Source organism: Cervus elaphus, chromosome 27, assembly GCF_910594005.1.
Source record: "Cervus elaphus chromosome 27, mCerEla1.1, whole genome shotgun sequence".
In the NCBI taxonomy this organism is placed as follows: Eukaryota; Metazoa; Chordata; class Mammalia; order Artiodactyla; family Cervidae; genus Cervus; species Cervus elaphus.
This window is the reverse complement of record NC_057841.1, coordinates 1630479-1655984: the sequence shown is the minus strand read 5'-3', so window position 1 is coordinate 1655984 and position 25506 is coordinate 1630479.

Genomic DNA, 25506 nt, shown 5'->3' with positions numbered 1-25506 from the left:
AGCAACACAAAAGAGCTCCGTGGACCAAAAATCAACTCGAGATGAGAGGTTAGTCCCTGGCTTCGACTCCAGAGGAATACCACCTTACCACAAGCACCTCAAGAGGAGGCTTCTCTCAGCTCTAGGTATGTGAGAGGGACCCTGAGTTTGCGGCCTCAAGTGGAATGGACACCGCGATGCCCTGACTCGAAATAAGGCCGGATATCCCTGCAGTGACTTGAATACAGGCTCGTCTTGCATCTCACAAGACGAAAGGATGTCTGAATCCCCTGTGGAGACCACAGAGAAAGACCTAGTTCCCCACCTCATCGCGACCGGAGGCCTCACATCCTTTGAAAACTTCAGAGGTACGCCGAGATCAGTGCCTCCAAAGAAGACGATGCCTGACTCCTCGTGAAACTTGATAGGAGTCCCAGGATTCCTGTGGCACGTGGAAAGGGACCCTTGGTCTCCCGCCTCAGCTGGAGAGGCGTCCCAATTGCCCTGCCAAGCCTCGAGGAGAATCCCGAGTTTTCCCTCGCAACTAGGCAGGAGTCCTGACGTCGCTGAACAAACACGTGGGTGGAAGGGCCATCCCCGTCGTAACTATAGAATATACCCCAGGTTCCCGCTGCAACTCGAGACAAACCATGAGACTTCCCCCTCGCCGCGAGATGAGGCCCGATTTACCTGCACTGCGTGCAGAGAGCAATTCCGTGTTGCACATCACACATGAAAGTAGCCTTGATTTCCTTGATGGCACTCCAGAGAAACCCCAAGAACACTGTTTCAAGGCTAGAGGGATCCTGAGGTCACTGTAGCCACAGGAAAGATCACCGTGGACCAAAAATCAACTCGAGATGAGAGGTTAGTCCCTGGCTTCGACTACAGAGGAATACCACCTTACCACAAGCACCTCAAGAGGAGGCTTCTTTCAGCTCTAGGTATGTGAGATTGACCCTGATTTTGCAGCCACAAGTGGAATGGACACTGCGATGCCCTGTTGCGAAATAAGGCCGGATATCCCTGCAGTGACTTGAATGCAGGCTCGACTTGCATCTCCCAAGACGAAAGAATGTCTGAATCCCCTGTGGAGACCACAGAGAAAGACCTAGTTCCCCACCTCATGGCGACCGGAGGCCTCACATCCTTTGAAAACTCCAGAGGTACGCGGAGACCAGTGCCTCCAAAGGAGACGATGCCTGACTCCTCGTGAAACTTGATAGGAGTCCCAGGATTCCTGTGGCACGTGGAAAGGGACCCTTGGTCTCCCGCCTCAGCTGGAGAGGCGTCCCAATTGCCCTGCCAAGCCTCGAGGAGAATCCCGAGTTGTCCCTCGGAACTAGGCAGGAGTCCTGACGTCGCTGAAGAAACACGTGTGTGGAAGGGCCATCCCCGTCGTAACTCGAGAATATACCCCAGGTTCCCGCCGCAACTCGAGAAAAACCATGAGACTTCCCCCTCGCCGCGAGATGAGGCCCGATTCCCCTGCACTGCGTGCAGAGCAATTCCGTGTTGCACATCACACATGAAAGGAGCCTTGATTTCCTTGATGGCACTCCAGAGAAACCCCAAGAACACTGTTTCAATGCTAGAGGGATCCTGAGGTCACTGTAGCAACATGAAAGAGCTCCGTGGACCAAAAATCAACTCGAGATGAGAGGTTAGTCCCTGGCTTCTACTCCAGAGGAATACCACCTTACCACAAGCACCTCCAGAGGGGGCTTCTCTCAGCTCGAGGTATGTGATAGGGACCCTGAGTTTGCGGCCTCAAGTGGAATGGACACCGCGATGCCCTGACTCGAAATAAGGCCGGATATCCCTGCAGTGACTTGAATGCAGGCTCGTCTTGCATCTCCCAAGACGAAAGGATGTCTGAATCCCCTGTGGAGACCACAGAGAAAGACCTAGTTCCCCACCTCATCGCGACCGGAGGCCTCACATCCTTTGGAAACTCCAGAGGTACGCGGAGATCAGTGCCTCCAAAGGAGATGATGCCTGACTCCTCGTGAAACTTGATAGGAGTCCCAGGATTCCTGTGGCACGTGGAAAGGGACACTTGGTCTCCCGCCTCAGCTGGAGAGGTGTCCCAATTGCCCTGCCAAGCCTCGAGGAGAATCCCGAGTTGTCCCTCGCAACTAGGCAGGAATCCTGACGTCGCAGAACAAACACGTGGGTGGAAGGTCCATCCCCGTCGAAACTCGAGAATATACCCCAGGTTCCCGCCGCAACTCGAGAAAAACCATGAGACTTCCCGCTCTCCGCGAGATGAGGCCCGATTCCCCTGCACTGCGTGCAGAGCAATTCCGTCTAGCACATCACACATGAAAGGAGCCTTGATTTCCTTGATGGCACTCCAGAGAAACCCCAAGAACACTGTTTCAAGGCTAGAGGGATCCTGAGGTCACTGTAGCAACACGAAAGAGCTCCGTGGACCAAAAATCAACTCGAGATGAGAGGTTAGTCCTTGGCTTCGACTCCAGAGCAATACCACCTTACCACAAGCACCTCAAGAGGAGGCTTCTCTCAGCTCTAGGTATGTGAGAGGGACCCTGATTTTGCGGCCTCAAGTGGAATGAACACCGCGATACCCTGACGTGAAATAAGGCCGGATATCCCTGCAGTGACTGGAATGCAGTCTCGTCTTGCATCTCCCAAGATGAAAGGATGTCTGAATCCCCTGTGGAGACCACAGAGAAAGACCTAGTTACCCACCTCACGGCGAACGGAGGCCTCACATCCTTTGAAAACTCCAGAGGTACGGGGAGATCAGTGCCTCCAAAGGAGACGATGCCTGACTCCTCGTGAAACTTGATAGGAGTCCCAGGATTCCGGTGGCACGTGGAAAGGGACACTTGGTCTCCTGCCTCAGCTGGAGAGGCGTCCCAATTGCCCTGCCAAGCCTCGAGGAGAATCCCGAGTTGTCCCTCGCAACTAGGCAGGAGTCCTGCCGTCGCTGAACTAACACGAGTGTGGAAGGGCCATTCCCGTAGTAACTCGAGAATATACCCCAGGTTCCCGCCGCAACCTGAGAAAAACCATGAGACTTCCCCCTCGCCGCGAGATGAGTCCCGATTCCCCTGCACTGCGTGCAGAGCAATTCCGTGTTGCACATCACACATGAAAGGAGCCTTGATTTCCTTGATGGCACTCCAGAGAAACCCCAAGAACACTGTTTCAAGGCTACAGGGATCCTGAGGTCACTGTAGCAACACGAAAGAGCTCCGTGGACCAAAAATCAACACGAGATGAGAGGTTAGTCCCAGGCTTCGACTCCAGAGGAATACCACCTTACCACAAGCACCTCAAGAGGAGGCTTCTCTCAGATCTAGATATGTGAGAGGGACCCTGATTTTGCGGCCTCAAGTGGAATGGACACCGCGATGCCCTGACTCGAAATAAGGCCGGATATCCCTGCAGTGACTTGAATGCAGGCTTGTCTTTCATCTCCCAAGATGAAATGATGTCTGAATCCCCTGTGGAGAGCACAGAGAAAGAACTAGTTCCCAACCTCATGGCGACCGGAGGCCTCACATCCTTTGAAAACTCCAGAGGTACGCGGAGATCAGTGCCTCCAAAGGAGACGATGCCTGACTCCTCGTGAATCTTGATAGGAGTACCAGGATTCCTGTGGCACCTGGAAAGGGACACTTGGTCTCCCGCCTCAGGGGGAGAGGCGTCCCAATTGCCCTGCCAAGCCTCGAGGAGAATCCCGAGTTGTCCCTCGCTACTAGGCAGGAATCCTGACGTCGCTGAACAAACATGTGGGTGGAAGGGCCATCCCCGTCGTAACTCGAGAATATACCCCAGGTTCCCGCCGCAACTCGAGAAAAACCATGAGACTTCCCCCACGCCGTGAGATGAGGCACTATTCACCTGCACTGCATGCAGAGCAATTCCGTGTTGCACATCAAACAAGAAAGGAGCCTTGATTTCCTTGATTGTACTCCAGAGAAACCCCAAGAACACTGTTTCAAGGCTAGATGGATCCTGAGGTCACTGTAGCAACATGAAAGAGCTCCGTGGACCAAAAATCAACTCGAGATGAGAGGTTAGTCCCTGGCTTCGACTCCAGAGGAATACCACCTTACCACAAGCACCTCAAGAGGAGGCTTCTCTCAGCTCTAGGTATGTGAAAGGGACCCTGAGTTTGCGGCCTCAAGTGGAATGGACACTGCGATGCCCTGACGCGAAATAAGGCCGGATATCCCTGCAGTGACGTGAATGCAGGCTCGTCTTTCATCTCCCAAGATGAAAAGATGTCTGAATCCCCTGTGGAGACCACAGAGAAAGACCTAGTTCCCCACCTCATGGCGACCGGAGGCCTCACATCCTTTGAAAACTCCAGAGGTAAGCGGATATCAGTGCCTCCAAAGGAGACGATGCCTGACTCCTCGTGAAACTTGATAGGAGTCCCAGGATTCCTGTGGCACGTGGAAAGGGACCCTTGGTCTCCCGCCACAGCTGGAGAGACGTCCCAATTGCCCTGCCAAGCCTCGAGGAGAATCCCGAGTTGTCCCTCACAAATAGGCAGGAGTCCTGACGTCGCTGAAGAAACACGTGTGTGGAAGGGCCATCCCCGTCGTAACTCGAGAATATACCCCAGGTTCCGGCCGCAACTCGAGAAAAACCATGAGACTTCCCCCTCGCTGCGAGATGAGGCCCGATTCCCCTGCACTGTGTGCAGAGCAATTCCGTGTTGCACATCACACATGAAAGTAGCCTTGATTTCCTTGATGGTACTCCAGAGAAACCCTAAGAACACTGTTTCAAGGCTAGAGGGATCCTGAGGTCACTGTAGCAACACGAAAGAGTTCCGTGGACCAAAAATCAACTCCAGATGAGAGGTTAGTCCCTAGCTTCGACTCCAGAGGAATACCACCTTTCACAAGCACCTCAAGAGGAGGCTTCTCTCAGCTCTAGGTATGTGAGAGGGACCCTGAGTTTGCGGCCTCAAATGGAATGGACACTGCGATGCACTGACGTGAAATAAGGCCGGATATTTCTGCAGTGACTTGAATGCAGGCTCCTCTTGCATCTTCCAAGACGAAAGGATGTCTGAATCCCCTGTGGAGACCACAGAGAAAGACCTAGTTCCCCACCTCATCGCGACCGGAGGCCTCACATCCTTTGAAAACTCCAGAGGTACGCGGAGATCAGTGCCTCCAAAGGAGACGATGCCTGACTCCTCGTGAAACTTGATAGGAGTCCCAGGATTCCTGTGGCACGTGGAAAGGGACCCTTGGTCTCCCGCCTCAGCTGGAGAGGCGTCCCAATTGGCCTGCCAAGCCTCGAGGTGAATCCCGAGTTGTCCCTCGCAACTAGGCAGGAGTCCTGACGTCGCTGAACAAACACGTGTGTGGAAGGGCCATCCCCGACGTAACTCGAGAATATTCCCCAGGTTCCCACCGCAACTCGAGAAAAACCATGAGACTTCCCCCTCGCCGCAAAATGAGGCCCGATTCCCCTGCACTGCGTGCAGAGCAATTCCGTGTTGCACATCACACATGAAAGGAGCCTTGATTTCCTTGATGGCACTCCAGAGAAACCCCAAGAACACTGTTTCAAGGCTAGAGGGATCCTGAGGTCACTGTAGCAACACGAAAGAGCTCCGTGGACCAAAAATCAACTCGAGATGAGAGGTTAGTCCCTGGCTTCGACTCCAGAGGAATACCACCTTACCACAAGCACCTCAAGAGGAGGCTTCTCTCAGCTCTAGCTATGTGAGAGGGACCCTGAGTTTGCGGCCTCAAGTGGAATGGACACCGCGATGCCCTGACTCGAAATAAGGCCGGATATCCCTGCAGTGACTTGAATGCAGGCTCGTCTTGCATCTCCCAAGACGAAAGGATGTCTGAATCCCCTGTGGAGACCACAGAGAAAGACCTAGTTCCCCACCTCATCGCGACCGGAGGCCTCACATCCTTTGAAAACTCCAGAGGTACGCGGAGATCAGTGCCTCCAAAGGAGACGATGCCTGACTCCTCGTGAAACTTGATAGGAGTCCCAGGATTCCTGTGGCACGTGGAAAGGGACACTTGGTCTCCCGCCTCAGCTGGAGAGGCGTCCCAATTGCCCTGTCAAGCCTCGAGGAGAATCCCGAGTTGTCCCTCGCAACTAGGCAGGAGTCCTGACGTCGCTGAACAAACACGTGGTTGGAAGGTCCATCCCCGTCGTACTTAGAGAATATACCCCAGGTTCCCGCCGCAACTCGAGAAAAACCATGAGACTTCCCCCTCGCCGCGAGATGAGGCCCGATTCCCCTGCACTGCTTGCAGAGCAATTCCGTGTTGCACATCAAACAAGAAAGGAGCCTTGATTTCCTTGATGGCACTCCAGAGAAACCCCAAGAACACTGTTTCAAGGCTAGAGGGATCCTGAGGTCACTGTAGCAACACGAAAGAGCTCCGTGGACCAAAAATCAACTCGAGATGAGAGGTTAGTCCCTGGCTTCGACTCCAGAGGAATACCACCTTACCACAACCACCTCAAGAGGAGGCTTCTCTCAGCTCTAGTTATGTGAGAGGGGCCCTGAGTTTGCGGCCTCAAGTGGAATGGAGACCGCGATGCCCTGACTCGAAATAAGGCCGAATATCCCTGCAGTGACTTGAATGCAGGCTCGTCTTGCATCTCCCAAGACGAAAGGATGTCTGAATCCCCTGTGGAGACCACAGAGAAAGACCTAGTTCGCCACCTCATCGCGACCGGAGGCCTCACATCCTTTGAAAACTCCAGAGGTACGCGGAGATCAGTGCCTCCAAAGGAGACGATGCCTGACTCCTCGTGAAACTTGATAGGATTCCCAGGATTCCTGTGGCACGTGGAAAGGGACCCTTGGTCTCCCGCCTCAGCTGGAGAGGCGTCCCAATTGCCCTGCCAAGCCTCGAGGAGAATCCCGAGTTGTCCCTCGCAACTAGGCAGGAGTCCTGACGTCGTTGGACAAACACGTGTCTGGAAGGGCCATCCCCATCATAACTCGAGAATATTTCCCAGGTTCCCGCCGCAACTCGAGAAAAACCATGAGACTTCCCACTCGCCGCGAGATGAGGCCCGATTCCCCTGCACTGCTTGCAGAGCAATTCCGTGTTGCACATCACACATGAAAGGAGCCTTGATTTCCTTGATGGCACTCCAGAGAAACCCGAAGAACACTCTTTCAAGGCTAGAGGGATCCTGAGGTCACTGTAGCAACACGAAAGAGCTCCGTGGACCAAAAATCAACTCGAGATGAGAGGTTAGTCCCTGGCTCCGACTCCAGAGGAATACCACCTTACCACAAGCACCTCAAGAGGAGGCTTCTCTCAGCTCTAGCTATGTGAGAGGGACCCTGAGTTTGCGGCCTCAAGTGGAATGCACACCGCGATGCCCTGACTCGAAATAAGGCCGGATATCCCTGCAGTGACTTGAATGCAGGCTCGTCTTGCATCTCCCAAGACGAAAGGATGTCTGAATCCCCTGTGGAGACCACAGAGAAAGACCTAGTTCCCCACCTCATCGCGACCGGAGGCCTCACATCCTTTGAAAACTCCAGAGGTACGCGGAGATCAGTGCCTCCAAAGGAGACGATGCCTGACTCTTCGTGAAACTGGATACGAGTCCCAGGATTCCTGTGGCACGTGGAAACGGACCCTTGGTCTCCCGCCTCAGCTGGAGAGGCGTCCCAATTGCCCTGCCAACCCTCGAGGAGAATCCCGAGTTGTCCCTCGCAACTAGGAAGGAGTCCTGACGTCGCTGAACAAACACGTGTCTGGAAGGGCCATCCCCGTAGTAACTCGAGAATATACCCCAGGTTCCCGCCGCAACTCGAGAAAAACCATGAGACTTCCCCTTCGCCGTGAGAACAGGCCCGATTCCCCTGCACTGCATGCAGAGCAATTTCGTGTTGCACATCAAACAAGAAAGGAGCCTTGATTTCCTTGATGGCACTCCAGAGAAACCCCAAGAACACTGTTTCAAGGCTAGAGGGATCCTGAGGTCACTGTAGCAACACGAAAGAGCTCCGTGGACCAAAAATCAACTCGAGATGAGAGCTTAGTCCCTGGCTTCGACTCCAGAGGAATACCACCTTACCACAAGCACCTCAAGAGGAGGCTTCTCTCAGCTCTAGTTATGTGAGAGGGGCCCTGAGTTTGCGGCCTCAAGTGGAATGGAGACCGCGATGTCCTGACTCGAAATAAGGCCGAATATCCCTGCAGTGACTTGAATGCAGGCTCGTCTTGCATCTCCCAAGACGAAAAGATGTCTGAATCCACTGTGGAGACCACAGAGAAAGACCTAGTTCCCCACCTCATCGCGACCGGAGGCCTCACATCCTTTGAAAACTCCAGAGGTACGCGGAGATCAGTGCCTCCAAAGGAGACGATGCCTGACTCCTCGTGAAACTTGATAGGATTCCCAGGATTCCTGTGGCACGTGGAAAGGGACCCTTGGTCTCCCGCCTCAGCTGGAGAGGCGTCCCAATTGCCCTGTCAAGCCTCGAGGAGAATCCCGAGTTGTCCCTCGCAACTAGGCAGGAGTCCTGACGTTGCTGAACAAACACGTGTCTGGAAGGGCCATCCCCGTCGTAACTCGAGAATATTCCCCAGGTTCCTGCCGCAACTCGAGAAAAACCATGAGACTTCCCCCTCGCCGCGAGATGAGGCCCGATTCCCCTGCACTGCGTGCAGAGCAATTCCGTGTTGCACATCAAACAAGAAAGGAGCCTTGATTTCCTTGATGGCACTCCAGAGAAACCCCAAGAACACTGTTTCAAGGCTAGAGGGATCCTGAGGTCACTGTAGCAACACGAAAGAGATCCGTGGACCAAAAATCAACTGGAGATGAGAGGTTAGTCCCTGGCTTCGACTCCAGAGGAATACCACCTTACCACAAGCACCTCAAGAGGAGGCTCCTCTCAGCTCTAGCTATGTGAGAGGGACCCTGAGTATGCGGCCTCAAGTGGAATGGACACCGCGATGCCCTGACTCGAAATAAGGCCGGATATCCCTGCAGTGACTTGAATGCAGGCTCGTCTTGCATCTCCCAAGACGAAAGGATGTCTGAATCCCCTGTGGAGACCACAGAGAAAGACCTAGTTCCCCAGCTCATCGCGACCGGAGGCCTCACATCCTTTGAAAACTCCAGAGGTACGCGGAGATCAGTGCCTCCAAAGGAGACGAGACCTGACTCCTCGTGAAACTTGATAGGAGTCCCAGGATTCCTGTGGCACGTGGAAAGGGACCCTTGGTCTCCCGCCTCAGCTGGAGAGGCGTCCCAATTGCCCTGCCAAGCCTCGAGGAGAATCCCGAGTTGTCCCTCGCAACTAGGCAGGAGTCCTGACGTCGCTGAACAAACACGTGGGTGGAAGGGCCATCCCCGTCGTAACTCGAGAATATACCCCAGGTTCCCGCCGCAACTCGAGAAAAACCATGAGACTTCCCCCTCGCCACGAGATGAGGCCCGATTCCCCTGCACTGCATGCAGAGCAATTCCGTGTTGCACATCAAACAAGAAAGGAGCCTTGATTTCCTTGATGGCACTCCAGAGAAACCCCAAGAACACTGTTTCAAGGCTAGAGGGATCCTGAGGTCACTGTAGCAACACGAAAGAGCTCCGTGGACCAAAAATCAACTCGAGATGAGAGGTAAGTCCCTGGCTTCGACTCCAGAGGAATACCACCTTACCACAAGCACCTCAAGAGGAGGCTTCTCTGAGCTCTAGCTATGTGAGAGGGACCCTGAGTTTGCGGCCTCAAGTGGAATGGACACCGCGATGCCCTGACTCGAAATAAGGCCGGATATCCCTGCAGTGACTTGAATGCAGGCTCGTCTTGCATCTCCCAAGACGAAAGGATGTCTGAATCCCCTGTGGAGACCACAGAGAAAGACCTAGTTCCCCACCACATCGGGACCGGAGGCCTCACATCCTTTGAAAACTCCAGAGGTACGCGGAGATCAGTGCCTCCAAAGGAGACGATGCCTGACTCCTCGTGAAACTTGATAGGAGTCCAAGGATTCCTGTGGCACGTGGAAAGGGATCCTTGGTCTCCCGCCTCAGCTGGAGAGGCGTCCCAATTGCCCTGCCAAGCCTCGAGGAGATTCCCGAGTTGTCCCTCGCAACTAGGCAGGAGTCCTGACGTTGCTGAACAAACACGTGTCTGGAAGGGCCATCCCCGTCGTAACTCGAGAATATTCCCCAGGTTCCTGCCGCAACTCGAGAAAAACCATGAGACTTCCCCCTCGCCGCGAGATGAGGCCCGATTCCCCTGCACTGCGTGCAGAGCAATTCCGTGTTGCACATCAAACAAGAAAGGAGCCTTGATTTCCTTGATGGCACTCCAGAGAAACCCCAAGAACACTGTTTCAAGGCTAGAGGGATCCTGAGGTCACTGTAGCAACACGAAAGAGCTCCGTGGACCAAAAATCAACTCGAGATGAGAGGTTAGTCCCTGGCTTCGACTCCAGAGGAATACCACCTTACCACAAGCACCTCAAGAGGAGGCTCCTCTCAGCTCTAGCTATGTGAGAGGGACCCTGAGTTTGGGGCCTCAAGTGGAATGGACACCGCGATGCCCTGACTCGAAATAAGGCCGGATATCCCTGCAGTGACTTGAATGCAGGCTCGTCTTGCATCTCCCAAGATGAAAGGATGTCTGAATCCCCTGTGGAGACCACAGAGAAAGACCTAGTTCGCCACCTCATCGCGACCGGAGGCCTCACATCCTTTGAAAACTCCAGAGGTACGCGGAGATCAGTGCCTCCAAAGGAGACGATGCCTGACTCCTCGTGAAACTTGATAGGAGTCCCAGGATTCCTGTGGCACGTGGAAAGGGACCCTTGGTCTCCCGCCTCAGCTGGAGAGGCGTCCCAATTGCCCTGCCAAGCCTCGAGGAGAATCCCGAGTTGTCCCTCGCAACTAGGCAGGAGTCCTGACGTCGCTGAACAAACACGTGGGTGGAAGGGCCATCCCCGTCGTAACTCGAGAATATACCCCAGGTTCCCGCCGCAACTCGAGAAAAACCATGAGACTTCCCCCTCGCCGCAATATGAGGCCCGATTCCCCTGCACTGCATGCAGGGCAATTCCGTGTTGCACATCAAACAAGAAAGGAGCCTTGATTTCCTTGATGGCACTCCAGAGAAACCCCAAGAACACTGTTTCAAGGCTAGAGGGATCCTGAGGTCACTGTAGCAACACGAAAGAGCTCCGTGGACCAAAAATCAACTCGAGATGAGAGGTAAGTCCCTGGCTTCGACTCCAGAGGAATACCACCTTACCACAAGCACCTCAAGAGGAGGCTTCTCTGAGCTCTAGCTATGTGAGAGGGACCCTGAGTTTGCGGCCTCAAGTGGAATGGACACCGCGATGCCCTGACTCGAAATAAGGCCGGATATCCCTGCAGTGACTTGAATGCAGGCTCGTCTTGCATCTCCCAAGACGAAAGGATGTCTGAATCCCCTGTGGAGACCACAGAGAAAGACCTAGTTCGCCACCTCATCGCGACCGGAGGCCTCACATCCTTTGAAAACTCCAGAGGTACGCGGAGATCAGTGCCTCCAAAGGAGACGATGCCTGACTGCTCGTGAAACTTGATAGGAGTCCAAGGATTCCTGTGGCACGTGGAAAGGGACCCTTGGTCTCCCGCCTCAGCTGGAGAGGCGTCCCAATTGCCCTGCCAAGCCTCGAGGAGATTCCCGAGTTGTCCCTCGCAACTAGGTAGGAGTCCTGACGTCGCTGAACAAACATGTGGTTGGAAAGGCCATCCCCGTCGTAACTCTAGAATATACCCCAGGTTCCCGCCGCAACTCGAGAAAAACCATGAGACTTCCCCCTCGCCGTGAGATGAGGCACGATTCCCCTGCACTGCATGCAGAGCAATTCCGTGTTGCACATCAAACATGAAAGTAGCCTTGATTTCCTTGATGGCACTCCAGAGAAACCCCAAGAACACTGGTTCAAGGCTAGAGGGATCCTGAGGTCACTGTAGCAACACGAAAGAGCTCCATGGACCAAAAATCAACTCGAGATGAGAGGTTAGTCCCTGGCTTCGATTCCAGAGGAATACCACCTTACCACAAGCACCTCAAGAGGAGGCTTCTCTCAGCTCTAGGTATGTGAGAGGGACCCTGATTTTGCGGCCTCAAGTGGAATGGACACTGCGATGCCCTGACGCGAAGTAAGGCCGGATATCCCTGCAGTGACTTGAATGCAGACTCGTCTTGCATCTCCCAAGATGAAAGGATGTCTGAATCCCCTGTGGAGACCAAAGAGAAAGACCTAGTTCCCCACCTCATCGCGACCGGAGGCCTCACAGCCTTTGAAAACTCCAGAGGTACGCGGAGATCAGTGCCTCCAAAGGAGACGATGCCTGACACCTCGTGAAACTTGATAGGAGTCCCAGGATTCCTGTGGCACATGGAAAGGGACCGTTGGTCTCCCGCCTCAGCTGGAGAGGCGTCCCAATTGCCCTGCCAAGCCTCGAGGAGAATCCCGAGTTGTCCCTCGCAAGTAGGCAGGAGTCCTGAAGTCGCTGAACAAACACGTGGCTGGAAGGCCCATCCCCGTCATAACTCGAGAATATACCCCAGGGTCCCGCCGCAACTCGAGAAAAACCATGAGACTTCCCCCTCGCCTGAGATGAGGCTCAATTCTCCTGCACTGCATACAGAGCAATTCCGTGTTGCACATCAAACATGAAAGGAGCCTTGATTTCCTTGATGGCACTCTAGAGAAACCCCAAGAACACTGTTTCAAGGCTAGAGGGATCCTGAGGTCCCTGTAGCAACACGAAAGAGCTCCGTGGACCAAAAATCAACTCGAGATGAGAGGTTAGTCCCTGGCTTCGTCTCCAGAGGAATACCACCTTACCACAAGCACCTCAAGAGGAGGCTTCTCTCAGCTCTAGGTATGTGAGAGGGACCCTGATTTTGCGGCCTCAAGTAGAATGGACACCGCGATGCCCTGACTCGAAATAAGGCCGGATATCCCTGCAGTGAATTGAATGCAGGCTCGTCTTGCATCTCCCAAGATGAAAGGATGTCTGAATCCCCTGTGGAGACAACAGAGAAAGACCTAGTTCCCCACCTCATCGCGACCGGATGCCTCACATCCTTTGAAAACTTCAGAGGTACACGGAGATCCGTGCCTCCAAAGGAGACGATGCCTGACTCCTCGTGAAACTTGACAGGAGTCCCAGGATTCCTGTGGAACGTGGAAAGGGACCCTTGGTCTCCCGCCTCAGCTGGAGAGGCATTCCAATTGCCCTGCCAAGCCTCGAAGAGAATCCCGAGTTGTCCCTCATAACTAGGCAGGAGTCCTGACGTCACTGAACAAACACTTGGGTGGAAGCGCTATCCCCGTCGTAACTCGAGAATATACCCCAGGTTCCCACCGCAACTCGAGAAAACCATGAGACTTCCCCCTCGCCGCAAAATGAGGCCCGATACCCTGCACTGTGGGCAGAGCAATTCCTTGTTGCACATCACACATGAAAGGAGCCTTGATTTCCTTGATGGCACTCCAGAAAAACCCCAAGAACACTGTTTCAAGGCTAGAGGGATCCTGAGGTCACTGTAGCAACACGAAAGAGCTCCGTGGACCAAAAATCAACTCTAGATGAGAGGTTAGTCCTTGGCTTCGACTCCAGAGGAATACCACCTTACCACAAGCACCTCAAGAGGAGGCTTCTCTCAGCTCTAGGTATGTGAGAGGGACCCTGAGTTTGCGGCCTCAAGTGGAATGGACACCGCGATGCCCTGACTTGAAATAAGGCCGGATATCACTGCAGTGACTTGAATGCAGGCTCGTCATGCATTTCCCAAGACGAAAGGTTGTCTGAATCCCCTGTGGAGACCACAGAGAAAGTCCTAGTTCCCCACCTCATTGCGACCGGAGGCCTCACATCCTTTGAAAACTCCAGAGGTACGCGGAGATCAGTGCCTCCAAAGGAGACGATGCCTGACTCCTCATGAAACTTGATACGAGTCCCAGGATTCCTGTGGCACGTGGAAAGGGACCCTTGGTCTCCCGCCTCAGCTGGAGAGGCGTCCCAATTGCCCTGCGAAGCCTCGAGGAGAATCCCGAGTTGTCCCTCGCAACTAGGCAGGAGTCCTGACGTCGCTGAACAAACACGTGGGTGGAAGGACCATCCCCGTCGTAATTCGAGAATATAACCCAGGTTCCCGCCGCAACTCGAGAAAAACCATGAGACTTCCCCCTCGCCACGAGATGAGGCCCGATTCCCCTGCAATGTGTGCAGAGCAATTCCGTGTTGCACATCACACATGAAAGGAGACTTGATTTCCTTGATGGCACTGGAGAGAAACCCCAAGAACACGGTTTCAAGGCTAGAGGGATCCTGAGGTCACTGTAGCAACACGAAAGAGCTCCGTGGACCAAAAATCAACTCGAGATGAGAGGTTAGTCCCTGGCTTCAACTCCAGAGGAATACCACCTTACCACAAGCACCTCAAGAGGAGGCTTCTCTCAGCTCTAGGTATGTGAGAGGGACCCTGAGTTTGCGGCCTCAAGTGGAATGGACACCGCGATGCCCTGACTCGAAATAAGGCCGGATATCCCTGCAGTGACTTGAATGAAGGCTCGTCTTGCATCTCCCAAGACGAAAGGATGTCTGAATCCCCTGTGGAGACCACAGAAAAAGACCTAGTTCCCCACCTCATCGTGACCGGAGGCCTCACATTCTTTGAAAACTCCAGAGGTACACGGAGATCAGTGCCTCCAATGGAGACGATGCCTGACTCCTCGTTAAACTTGATAGGAGTCCCAGGATTCCTGTGGCACGTGGAAAGGGACCCTTGGTCTCCCGCCTCAGCTGGAGAGGCGTCCCAATTGCCCTGCCAAGCCTCGAAGAGAATCCCGAGTTGTCCCTCGCAACTAGGCAGGAGTCCTGCCGTCGCTGAACAAACACGTGGGTGGATGGGCCATTCCCATCGTAACTCGATAATATAGCCCCGGTTCCCGCCGCAACTCGAGAAAAACCATGAGACTTCCCCCTCGCCGAGAGATGAAGCCCGATTCCCCTACATTGCAGGCAGAGAAATTCCGTGTTGCACATCACACATGAAAGGAGCCTTGATTTCCTTGATGGCACTCCAGAGAAACCCCAAGAACACTGTTTCAAGGCTAGAGGGAACCTGAGGTCACTGTAGCAACAAGAAAGAGCTCCGTGGACCAAGATTCAACTCGAGATGAGAGGTTAGTCCCTGGCTTCGACTCCAGAGGAATACCACCATACCACAAGCACCTCAAGAGGAGGCTTCTCTCAGCTCTAGGTATGTGAGAGGGACCCTGAGTTTGCGGCCTCAAGTGGAATGGACACTGCGATGCCCTGACTCGATATAATGCCGGATATCCCTGCAGTGACTTGAATGCAGGCTCGTCTTGCATCTCCCAAGATGAAAGGATGTCTGAATACCCTGTGGAGACCACAGAGAAAGACCTAGTTCCCCAACTCATCGCGACCGGATGCCTCACATCCTTTGAAAACTTCAGAGGTAAGCGGAGATCAGTGCCTCCAAAGGAGACGATGCCTGACTCCTCGTGAAACTTGATAGGAGTTCCAGGATTACTGTGGCACGTGGAAAGGGACCCTTGGTCTCCCGCCTCAGCTGGAGAGGCGTCCCAATTGCCCTGCCAAGCCTCGAGGAGAATCCCGAGTTGTCCCTCGCAACTAGGCAGAGTCCTGACGTCGCTGAACAAACACGTGTGTGGAAGGGCCATCCCCGTCGTAATTCGAGAATATACCCCAGGTTCCCGCCGCAACTCGAGAAAAACCATGAGACTTCCCCCTCGCAGCGAGATGAGGCCCGATTCCCCTGCACTGCGTGCAGAGCAATTCCGTGTTGCACATCACACATGAAAGGAGCCTTGATTTCCTTGATGGCACTTCAGAGAAACCCCAAGAACACTGTTTCAAGGCTAGAGGGATCCTGAGGTCACTGTAGCCACACGAAAGAGCTCCGTGGACCAAGAATCAACTCGAGATGAGAGGTTAGTCCCTGGCTTCGACTCCAGAGGAATACCACCTCACCACAAGCACCTCAAGCGGAGGCTTCTCTCAGCTCTAGGTATGTGAGAGGGACCCTGAGTTTGCGGCCTCAAGTGGAATGGACACCGCGATGCCCTGACTCGAAATAAGGCCGGATATCCCTGCAGTGACTTGAATGCAGGCTCGTCTTGCATCTCCCAAGACGAAAGGGTGTCTGAATCCCCTGTGGAGACCACAGAGAAAGACCTAGTTCCCCACTTCATGGCCACCGGAGGCCTCACATCCTTTGAAAACTCCAGAGGTACGCGGAGATCAGTGCCTCCAAAGGAGACGATGCCTGACTCCTCGTGAAACTTGATAGGAGTTCCAGGATTCCTGTGGCACGTGGAAAGGGACCCTTGGTCTCCCGCCTCAGCTGGAGAGGCGTCCCAATTGCCCTGCCAAGCCTCGAGGAGAATCCCGAGTTGTCCCTCACAACTAGGAAGGAGTCCTGACGTCGCTGAACAAACACGTGGGTGGAAGGGCCATCCCCGTCGTAACTCGAGAATATACCCCAGGTTCCCGCCGCAACTCGAGAAAAACCATGAGACTTCCCACTCGCCGCGAGATGAGGCCCGATTCCCCTGCACTGCGTGCAGAGCAATTCCGTGTTGCACATCACACATGAAAGGAGCCTTGATTTCCTTGATAGCACTCCAGAGAAACCCCAAGAACACTGTTTCAAGGCTAGAGGGATCCTGAGGTCACTGTAGCAACACGAAAGATATCCGTGGACCAAAAATCAACTCGAGATGAGAGGTTAGTCCCTGGCTTCGACTCCAGAGGAATACCACCTTACCACAAGCACCTCAAGAGGAGGCTTCTCTTAGCTCTAGGTATGTGAGAGGGACCCTGATTTTGCGGCCACAAGTGGAATGGACAGTGCGATGCCCTGACGCCAAATAAGGCCGGATATCCCTGCAGTGACTTGAATACAGGCTCGTCTTGCATCTCCCAAGACGAAAGGATGTCTGAATCCCCTGTGTAGACCACAGAGAAAGACATAGTTCCCCACCTCATCGCGACCGGAGGCATCACATCCTTTGAAAACTCCCGAGGTACGCGGAGATCAGTGCCTCCAAAGGAGACGATGCCTGACTCCTCGTGAAACTTGATAGGAGTCCCAGGATTCCTGTGGCACGTGGAAAGGGACCCTTGGTCTCCCGCCTCAGCTGGAGAGGCGTCCCAATTGCCCTGCCAAGCCTCGAGGACAATCCCGAGTTGTCCCTCGCAACTAGGCAGGAGTCCTGCCGTCGCTGAACAAACACGTGTGTGGAAGGGCCATCCCCATCGTACCTCGAGAATATACCCCAGGTTCCCGCCGCAACTCCAGAAAAACCATGAGACTTTCCCCTCGCCGCGAGATGAGGCCCGATTCCCCTGCACTGTGTGCAGAGCAATGCCGTGTTGCACATCACACATGAAAGGAGCCTTGATTTCCTTGATGGCACTCCAGAGAAACCCCAAGAACACTGTTTCAAGGCTAGAGGGATCCTGAGGTCACTGTAGCAACACGAAAGAGCTCCGTGGACCAAGAATCAACTCGAGATGAGAGGTTAGTCCCTGGCTTCGACTCATTAGGAATACCACCTTACTGCAAGCACCTCAAGAGGAGGCTTCTCTCAGCTCTAGCTATGTGAAAGGGACCCTGAGTTTGCGGCCTCAAGTGGAATGGACACCGCGATGCCCTGACTCGAAATAAGGCCAGATATCCCTGCAGTGACTTGAATGCAGGCACGTCTTGCATCTCCCATAATGAAAGGATGTCTGAATCCCATGTGGAGACCACAGAAAAAGATCTAGTTCCCCACCTCATCGCGACCGGAGGCCTCAAATCCTTTGAAAACTCCAGAGGTACGCGGAGATCAGTGCCTCCAAAGGAGACGATGCCTGACTCCTCGTGAAACTTGATAGGAGTTCCAGGATTCCTGTGGCACGTGGAAAGGGACCCTTGGTCTCCCGCCTCAGCTGGAGAGGCGTCGCAATTGCCCTGCCAAGCCTCGAGGAGAATCCCGAGTTGTCCCTCGCAACTAGGCAGAGTCCTGACGTCGCTGAACAAACACGTGTGTGGAAGGGCCATCCCCGTCGTAACTCGAGAATATACCCCAGGTTCCCGCCGCAACTCGAGAAAAACCATGAGACTTCCCCCTCGCCGCGAGATGAGGCCCGATTCCCCTGCACTGCGTGCAGAGCAATTCCGTGTTGCACATCACACATGAAAGGAGCCTTGATTTCCTTGATGGCACTCCAGAGAAACCCCAAGAACACTGTTTCAAGGCTAGAGGGATCCTGAGGTCACTGTAGCCACACGAAAGAGCTCCGTGGACCAAGAATCAACTCGAGATGAGAGGTTAGTCCCTGGCTTCGACTCCAGAGGAATACCACCTCACCACAAGCACCTCAAGCGGAGGCTTCTCTCAGCTCTAGGTATGTGAGAGGGACCCTGAGTTTGCGGCCTCAAGTGGAATGGACACCGCGATGCCCTGACTCGAAATAAGGCCGGATATCCCTGCAGTGACTTGAATGCAGGCATGTCTTGCATCTCCCAAGACGAAAGGATGTCTGAATCCCCTGTGGAGACCACAGAGAAAGACCTAGTTTCCCACCTCATGGCGACCGGAGGCCTCACATCATTTGAAAACTCCAGAGGTACGCGGAGATCAGTGCCTCCAAAGGAGACGATGCCTGACTCCTCGTGAAACTTGATAGGAGTCCCAGGAATCCTGTGGCACGTGGAAAGGGACCCGTGGTCTCCCGCCTCAGCTGGAGAGGCGTCCCAATTGCCCTGCCAAGCCTCGAGGAGAATCCCGAGTTGTGCCTGGCAACTAGGCAGGAGTCCTGCCGTCGCTGAACAAACACGTGTATGGAAGGGCCATCGCCGTCGTAACTCGAGAATATACCCCAGGTTTCCGCGGCAACTCGAGAAAAACCATGAGACTTCCCCTTCGCCGCGAGATGAGGCCTGATTCCCCTGCACTGCGTGCAGAGCAATTCCGTGTTGCACATCACACATGAAAGGAGCCTTGATTTCCTTGATGGCACTCCAGAGAAACCCCAAGAACACTGTTTCAAGGCTAGAGGGATCCTGAGGTTACTGTAGCAACACAAAAGAGCTCCGTGGACCAAAAATCAACTCGAGATGAGAGGTTAGTCCCTGGCTTCGACTCCAGAGGAATACCACCTTACCACAAGCACCTCAAGAGGAGGCTTCTCTCAGCTCTAGGTATGTGAGAGGGACCCTGAGTTTGCGGCCTCAAGTGGAATGGACACCGCGATGCCCTGACTCGAAATAAGGCCGGATATCCCTGCAGTGACTTGAATACAGGCTCGTCTTGCATCTCACAAGACGAAAGGATGTCTGAATCCCCTGTGGAGACCACAGAGAAAGACCTAGTTCCCCACCTCATCGCGACCGGAGGCCTCACATCCTTTGAAAACTTCAGAGGTACGCCGAGATCAGTGCCTCCAAAGGAGACGATGCCTGACTCCTCGTAAAACTTGATAGGAGTCCCAGGATTCCTGTGGCACGTGGAAAGGGACCCTTGGTCTCCCGCCTCAGCTGGAGAGGCGTCCCAATTGCCCTGCCAAGCCTCGAGGAGAATCCCGAGTTTTCCCTCGCAACTAGGCAGGAGTCCTGACGTCGCTGAACAAACACGTGGGTGGAAGGGCCATCCCCGTCGTAACTATAGAATATACCCCAGGTTCCCGCTGCAACTCCAGACAAACCATGAGACTTCCCCCTCGCCGCGAGATGAGGCCCGATTTACCTGCACTGCGTGCAGAGAGCAATTCCGTGTTGCACATCACACATGAAAGGAGCCTTGATTTCCTTGATGGCACTCCAGAGAAACCCCAAGAACACTGTTTCAAGGCTAGAGGGATCCTGAGGTCACTGTAGCCACACGAAAGATCACCGTGGACCAAAAATCAACTCGAGATGAGAGGTTAGTCCCTGGCTTCGACTACAGAGGAATACCACCTTACCACAAGCACCTCAAGAGGAGGCTTCTTTCAGCTCTAGGTATGTGAGATTGACCCTGATTTTGCAGCCACAAGTGGAATGGACACTGCGATGCCCTGTTGCGAAATAAGGCCGGATATCCCTGCAGTGACTTGAATGCAGGCTCGACTTGCATCTCCCAAGACGAAAGAATGTCTGAATCCCCTGTGGAGACCACAGAGAAAGACCTAGTTCCCCACCTCATGGCGACCGGAGGCCTCACATCCTTTGAAAACTCCAGAGATACGCGGAGACCAGTGCCTCCAAAGGAGACGATGCCTGACTCCTCGTGAAACTTGATAGGAGTCCCAGGATTCCTGTGGCACGTGGAAAGGGACCCTTGGTCTCCCGCCTCAGCTGGAGAGGCGTCCCAATTGCCCTGCCAAGCCTCGAGGAGAATCCCGAGTTGTCCCTCGGAACTAGGCAGGAGTCCTGACGTCGCTGAAGAAACACGTGTGTGGAAGGGCCATCCCCGTCGTAACTCGAGAATATACCCCAGGTTCCCGCCGCAACTCGAGAAAAACCATGAGACTTCCCCCTCGCCGCGAGATGAGGCCCGATTCCCCTGCACTGCGTGCAGAGCAATTCCGTGTTGCACATCACACATGAAAGGAGCCTTGATTTCCTTGATGGCACTCCAGAGAAACCCCAAGAACACTGTTTCAATGCAAGAGGGATCCTGAGGTCACTGTAGCAACATGAAAGAGCTCCGTGGACCAAAAATCAACTCGAGATGAGAGGTTAGTCCCTGGCTTCTACTCCAGAGGAATACCACCTTACCACAAGCACCTCCAGAGGGGGCTTCTCTCAGCTCGAGGTATGTGATAGGGACCCTGAGTTTGCCGCCTCAAGTGGAATGGACACCGCGATGCCCTGACTCGAAATAAGGCCGGATATCCCTGCAGTGACTTGAATGCAGGCTCGTCTTGCATCTCCCAAGACGAAAGGATGTCTGAATCCCCTGTGGAGACCACAGAGAAAGACCTAGTTCCCCACCTCATCGCGACCGGAGGCCTCACATCCTTTGGAAACTCCAGAGGTACGTGGAGATCAGTGCCTCCAAAGGAGACGATGCCTGACTCCTCGTGAAACTTGATAGGAGTCCCAGGATTCCTGTGGCACGTGGAAAGGGACACTTGGTCTCCCGCCTCAGCTGGAGAGGTGTCCCAATTGCCCTGCCAAGCCTCGAGGAGAATCCCGAGTTGTCCCTCGCAACTATGCAGGAATCCTGACGTCGCAGAACAAACACGTGGGTGGAAGGTCCATCCCCGTCGAAACTCGAGAATATACCCCAGGTTCCCGCCGCAACTCGAGAAAAACCATGAGACTTCCCGCTCTCCGCGAGATGAGGCCCGATTCCCCTGCACTGCGTGCAGAGCAATTCCGTCTAGCACATCACACATGAAAGGAGCCTTGATTTCCTTGATGGCACTCCAGAGAAACCCCAAGAACACTGTTTCAAGGCTAGAGGGATCCTGAGGTCACTGTAGCAACACGAAAGAGCTCCGTGGACCAAAAATCAACTCGAGATGAGAGGTTAGTCCCTGGCTTCGACTCCAGAGGAATACCACCTTACCACAAGCACCTCAAGAGGAGGCTTCTCTCAGCTCTAGGTATGTGAGAGGGACCCTGATTTTGCGGCCTCAAGTGGAATGAACACCGCGATACCCTGACGTGAAATAAGGCCGGATATCCCTGCAGTGACTGGAATGCAGTCTCGTCTTGCATCTCCCAAGATGAAAGGATGTCTGAATCCCCTGTGGAGACCACAGAGAAAGACCTAGTTACCCACCTCATGGCGAACGGAGGCCTCACATCCTTTGAAAACTCCAGAGGTACGGGGAGATCAGTGCCTCCAAAGGAGACGATGCCTGACTCCTCGTGAAACTTGATAGGAGTCCCAGGATTCCGGTGGCACGTGGAAAGGGACACTTGGTTTCCTGCCTCAGCTGGAGAGGCGTCCCAATTGCCCTGCCAAGCCTCGAGGAGAATCCCGAGTTGTCCCTCGCAACTAGGCAGGAGTCCTGCCGTCGCTGAACTAACACGAGTGTGGAAGGGCCATTCCCGTAGTAACTCGAGAATATACCCCAGGTTCCCGCCGCAACCTGAGAAAAACCATGAGACTTCCCCCTCGCCGCGAGATGAGTCCCGATTCCCCTGCACTGCGTGCAGAGCAATTCCGTGTTGCACATCACACATGAAAGGAGCCTTGATTTCCTTGATGGCACTCCAGAGAAACCCCAAGAACACTGTTTCAAGGCTAGAGGGATCCTGAGGTCACTGTAGCAACACGAAAGAGCTCCGTGGACCAAAAATCAACACGAGATGAGAGGTTAGTCCCAGGCTTCGACTCCAGAGGAATACCACCTTACCACAAGCACCTCAAGAGGAGGCTTCTCTCAGATCTAGATATGTGAGAGGGACCCTGATTTTGCGGCCTCAAGTGGAATGGACACCGCGATGCCCTGACTCGAAATAAGGCCGGATATCCCTGCAGTGACTTGAATGCAGGCTTGTCTTTCATCTCCCAAGATGAAATGATGTCTGAATCCCCTGTGGAGAGCACAGAGAAAGAACTAGTTCCCAACCTCATGGCGACCGGAGGCCTCACATCCTTTGAAAACTCCAGAGGTACGCGGAGATCAGTGCCTCCAAAGGAGACGATGCCTGACTCCTCGTGAATCTTGATAGGAGTACCAGGATTCCTGTGGCACCTGGAAAGGACACTTGGTCTCCCGCCTCAGGGGGAGAGGCGTCCCAATTGCCCTGCCAAGCCTCGAGGAGAATCCCGAGTTGTCCCTCGCTACTAGGCAGGAATCCTGACGTCGCTGAACAAACATGTGGGTGGAAGGGCCATCCCCGTCGTAACTCGAGAATATACCCCAGGTTCCCGCCGCAACTCGAGAAAAACCATGAGACTTCCCCCACGCCGTGAGATGAGGCACTATTCACCTGCACTGCATGCAGAGCAATTCCGTGTTGCACATCAAACAAGAAAGGAGCCTTGATTTCCTTGATGGTACTCCAGGGAAACCCCAAGAACACTGTTTCAAGGCTAGATGGATCCTGAGGTCACTGTAGCAACATGAAAGAGCTCCGTGGACCAAAAATCAACTCGAGATGAGAGGTTAGTCCCTGGCTTCGACTCCAGAGGAATACCACCTTACCACAAGCACCTCAAGAGGAGGCTTCTCTCAGCTCTAGGTATGTGAAAGGGACCCTGAGTTTGCGGCCTCAAGTGGAATGGACACTGCGATGCCCTGACTCGAAATAAGGCCGGATATCCCTGCAGTGACGTGAATGCAGGCTCGTCTTTCATCTCCCAAGATGAAAAGATGTCTGAATCCCCTGTGGAGACCACAGAGAAAGACCTAGTTCCCCACCTCATGGCGACCGGAGGCCTCACATCCTTTGAAAACTCCAGAGGTAAGCGGATATCAGTGCCTCCAAAGGAGACGATGCCTGACTCCTCGTGAAACTTGATAGGAGTCCCAGGATTCCTGTGGCACGTGGAAAGGGACACTTGGTCTCCCGCCACAGCTGGAGAGACGTCCCAATTGCCCTGCCAAGCCTCGAGGAGAATCCCGAGTTGTCCCTCACAAATAGGCAGGAGTCCTGACGTCGCTGAAGAAACACGTGTGTGGAAGGGCCATCCCCTTCGTAACTCGAGAATATACCCCAGGTTCCGGCCGCAACTCGAGAAAAACCATGAGACTTCCCCCTCGCTGCGAGATGAGGCCCGATTCCCCTGCACTGCGTGCAGAGCAATTCCGTGTTGCACATCACACATGAAAGTAGCCTTGATTTCCTTGATGGTACTCCAGAGAAACCCTAAGAACACTGTTTCAAGGCTAGAGGGATCCTGAGGTCACTGTAGCAACACGAAAGAGTTCCGTGGACCAAAAATCAACTCCAGATGAGAGGTTAGTCCCTAGCTTCGACTCCAGAGGAATACCACCTTGCACAAGCACCTCAAGAGGAGGCTTCTCTCAGCTCTAGGTATGTGAGAGGGACCCTGAGTTTGCGGCCTCAAATGGAATGGACACCGCGATGCACTGACGTGAAATAAGGCCGGATATTTCTGCAGTGACTTGAATGCAGGCTCCTCTTGCATCTTCCAAGACGAAAGGATGTCTGAATCCCCTGTGGAGACCACAGAGAAAGACCTAGTTCCCCACTTCATCGCGACCGGAGGCCTCACATCCTTTGAAAACTCCAGAGGTACGCGGAGATCAGTGCCTCCAAAGGAGACGATGCCTGACTCCTCGTGAAACTTGATAGGAGTCCCAGGATTCCTGTGGCACGTGGAAAGGGACCCTTGGTCTCCCGCCTCAGCTGGAGAGGCGTCCCAATTGGCCTGCCAAGCCTCGAGGTGAATCCCGAGTTGTCCCTCGCAACTAGGCAGGAGTCCTGACGTCGGTGAACAAACACGTGTGTGGAAGGGCCATCCCCGACGTAACTCGAGAATATTCCCCAGGTTCCCACCGCAACTCGAGAAAAACCATGAGACTTCCCCCTCGCCGCAAAATGAGGCCCGATTCCCCTGCACTGCGTGCAGAGCAATTCCGTGTTGCACATCACACATGAAAGGAGCCTTGATTTCCTTGATGGCACTCCAGAGAAACCCCAAGAACACTGTTTCAAGGCTAGAGGGATCCTGAGGTCACTGTAGCAACACGAAAGAGCTCCGTGGACCAAAAATCAACTCGAGATGAGAGGTTAGTCCCTGGCTCCGACTCCAGAGGAATACCACCTTACCACAAGCACCTCAAGAGGAGGCTTCTCTCAGCTCTAGCTATGTGAGAGGGACCCTGAGTTTGCGGCCTCAAGTGGAATGCACACCGCGATGCCCTGACTCGAAATAAGGCCGGATATCCCTGCAGTGACTTGAATGCAGGCTCGTCTTGCATCTCCCAAGACGAAAGGATGTCTGAATCCCCTGTGGAGACCACAGAGAAAGACCTAGTTCCCCACCTCATCGCGACCGGAGGCCTCACATCCTTTGAAAACTCCAGAGGTACGCGGAGATCAGTGCCTCCAAAGGAGACGATGCCTGACTCCTCGTGAAACTGGATACGAGTCCCAGGATTCCTGTGGCACGTGGAAACGGACCCTTGGTCTCCCGCCTCAGCTGGAGAGGCGTCCCAATTGCCCTGCCAACCCTCGAGGAGAATCCCGAGTTGTCCCTCGCAACTAGGAAGGAGTCCTGACGTCGCTGAACAAACACGTGTCTGGAAGGGCCATCCCCGTAGTAACTCGAGAATATACCCCAGGTTCCCGCCGCAACTCGAGAAAAACCATGAGACTTCCCCTTCGCCGTGAGAACAGGCCCGATTCCCCTGCACTGCATGCAGAGCAATTTCGTGTTGCACATCAAACAAGAAAGGAGCCTTGATTTCCTTGATGGCACTCCAGAGAAACCCCAAGAACACTGTTTCAAGGCTAGAGGGATCCTGAGGTCACTGTAGCAACACGAAAGAGCTCCGTGGACCAAAAATCAACTC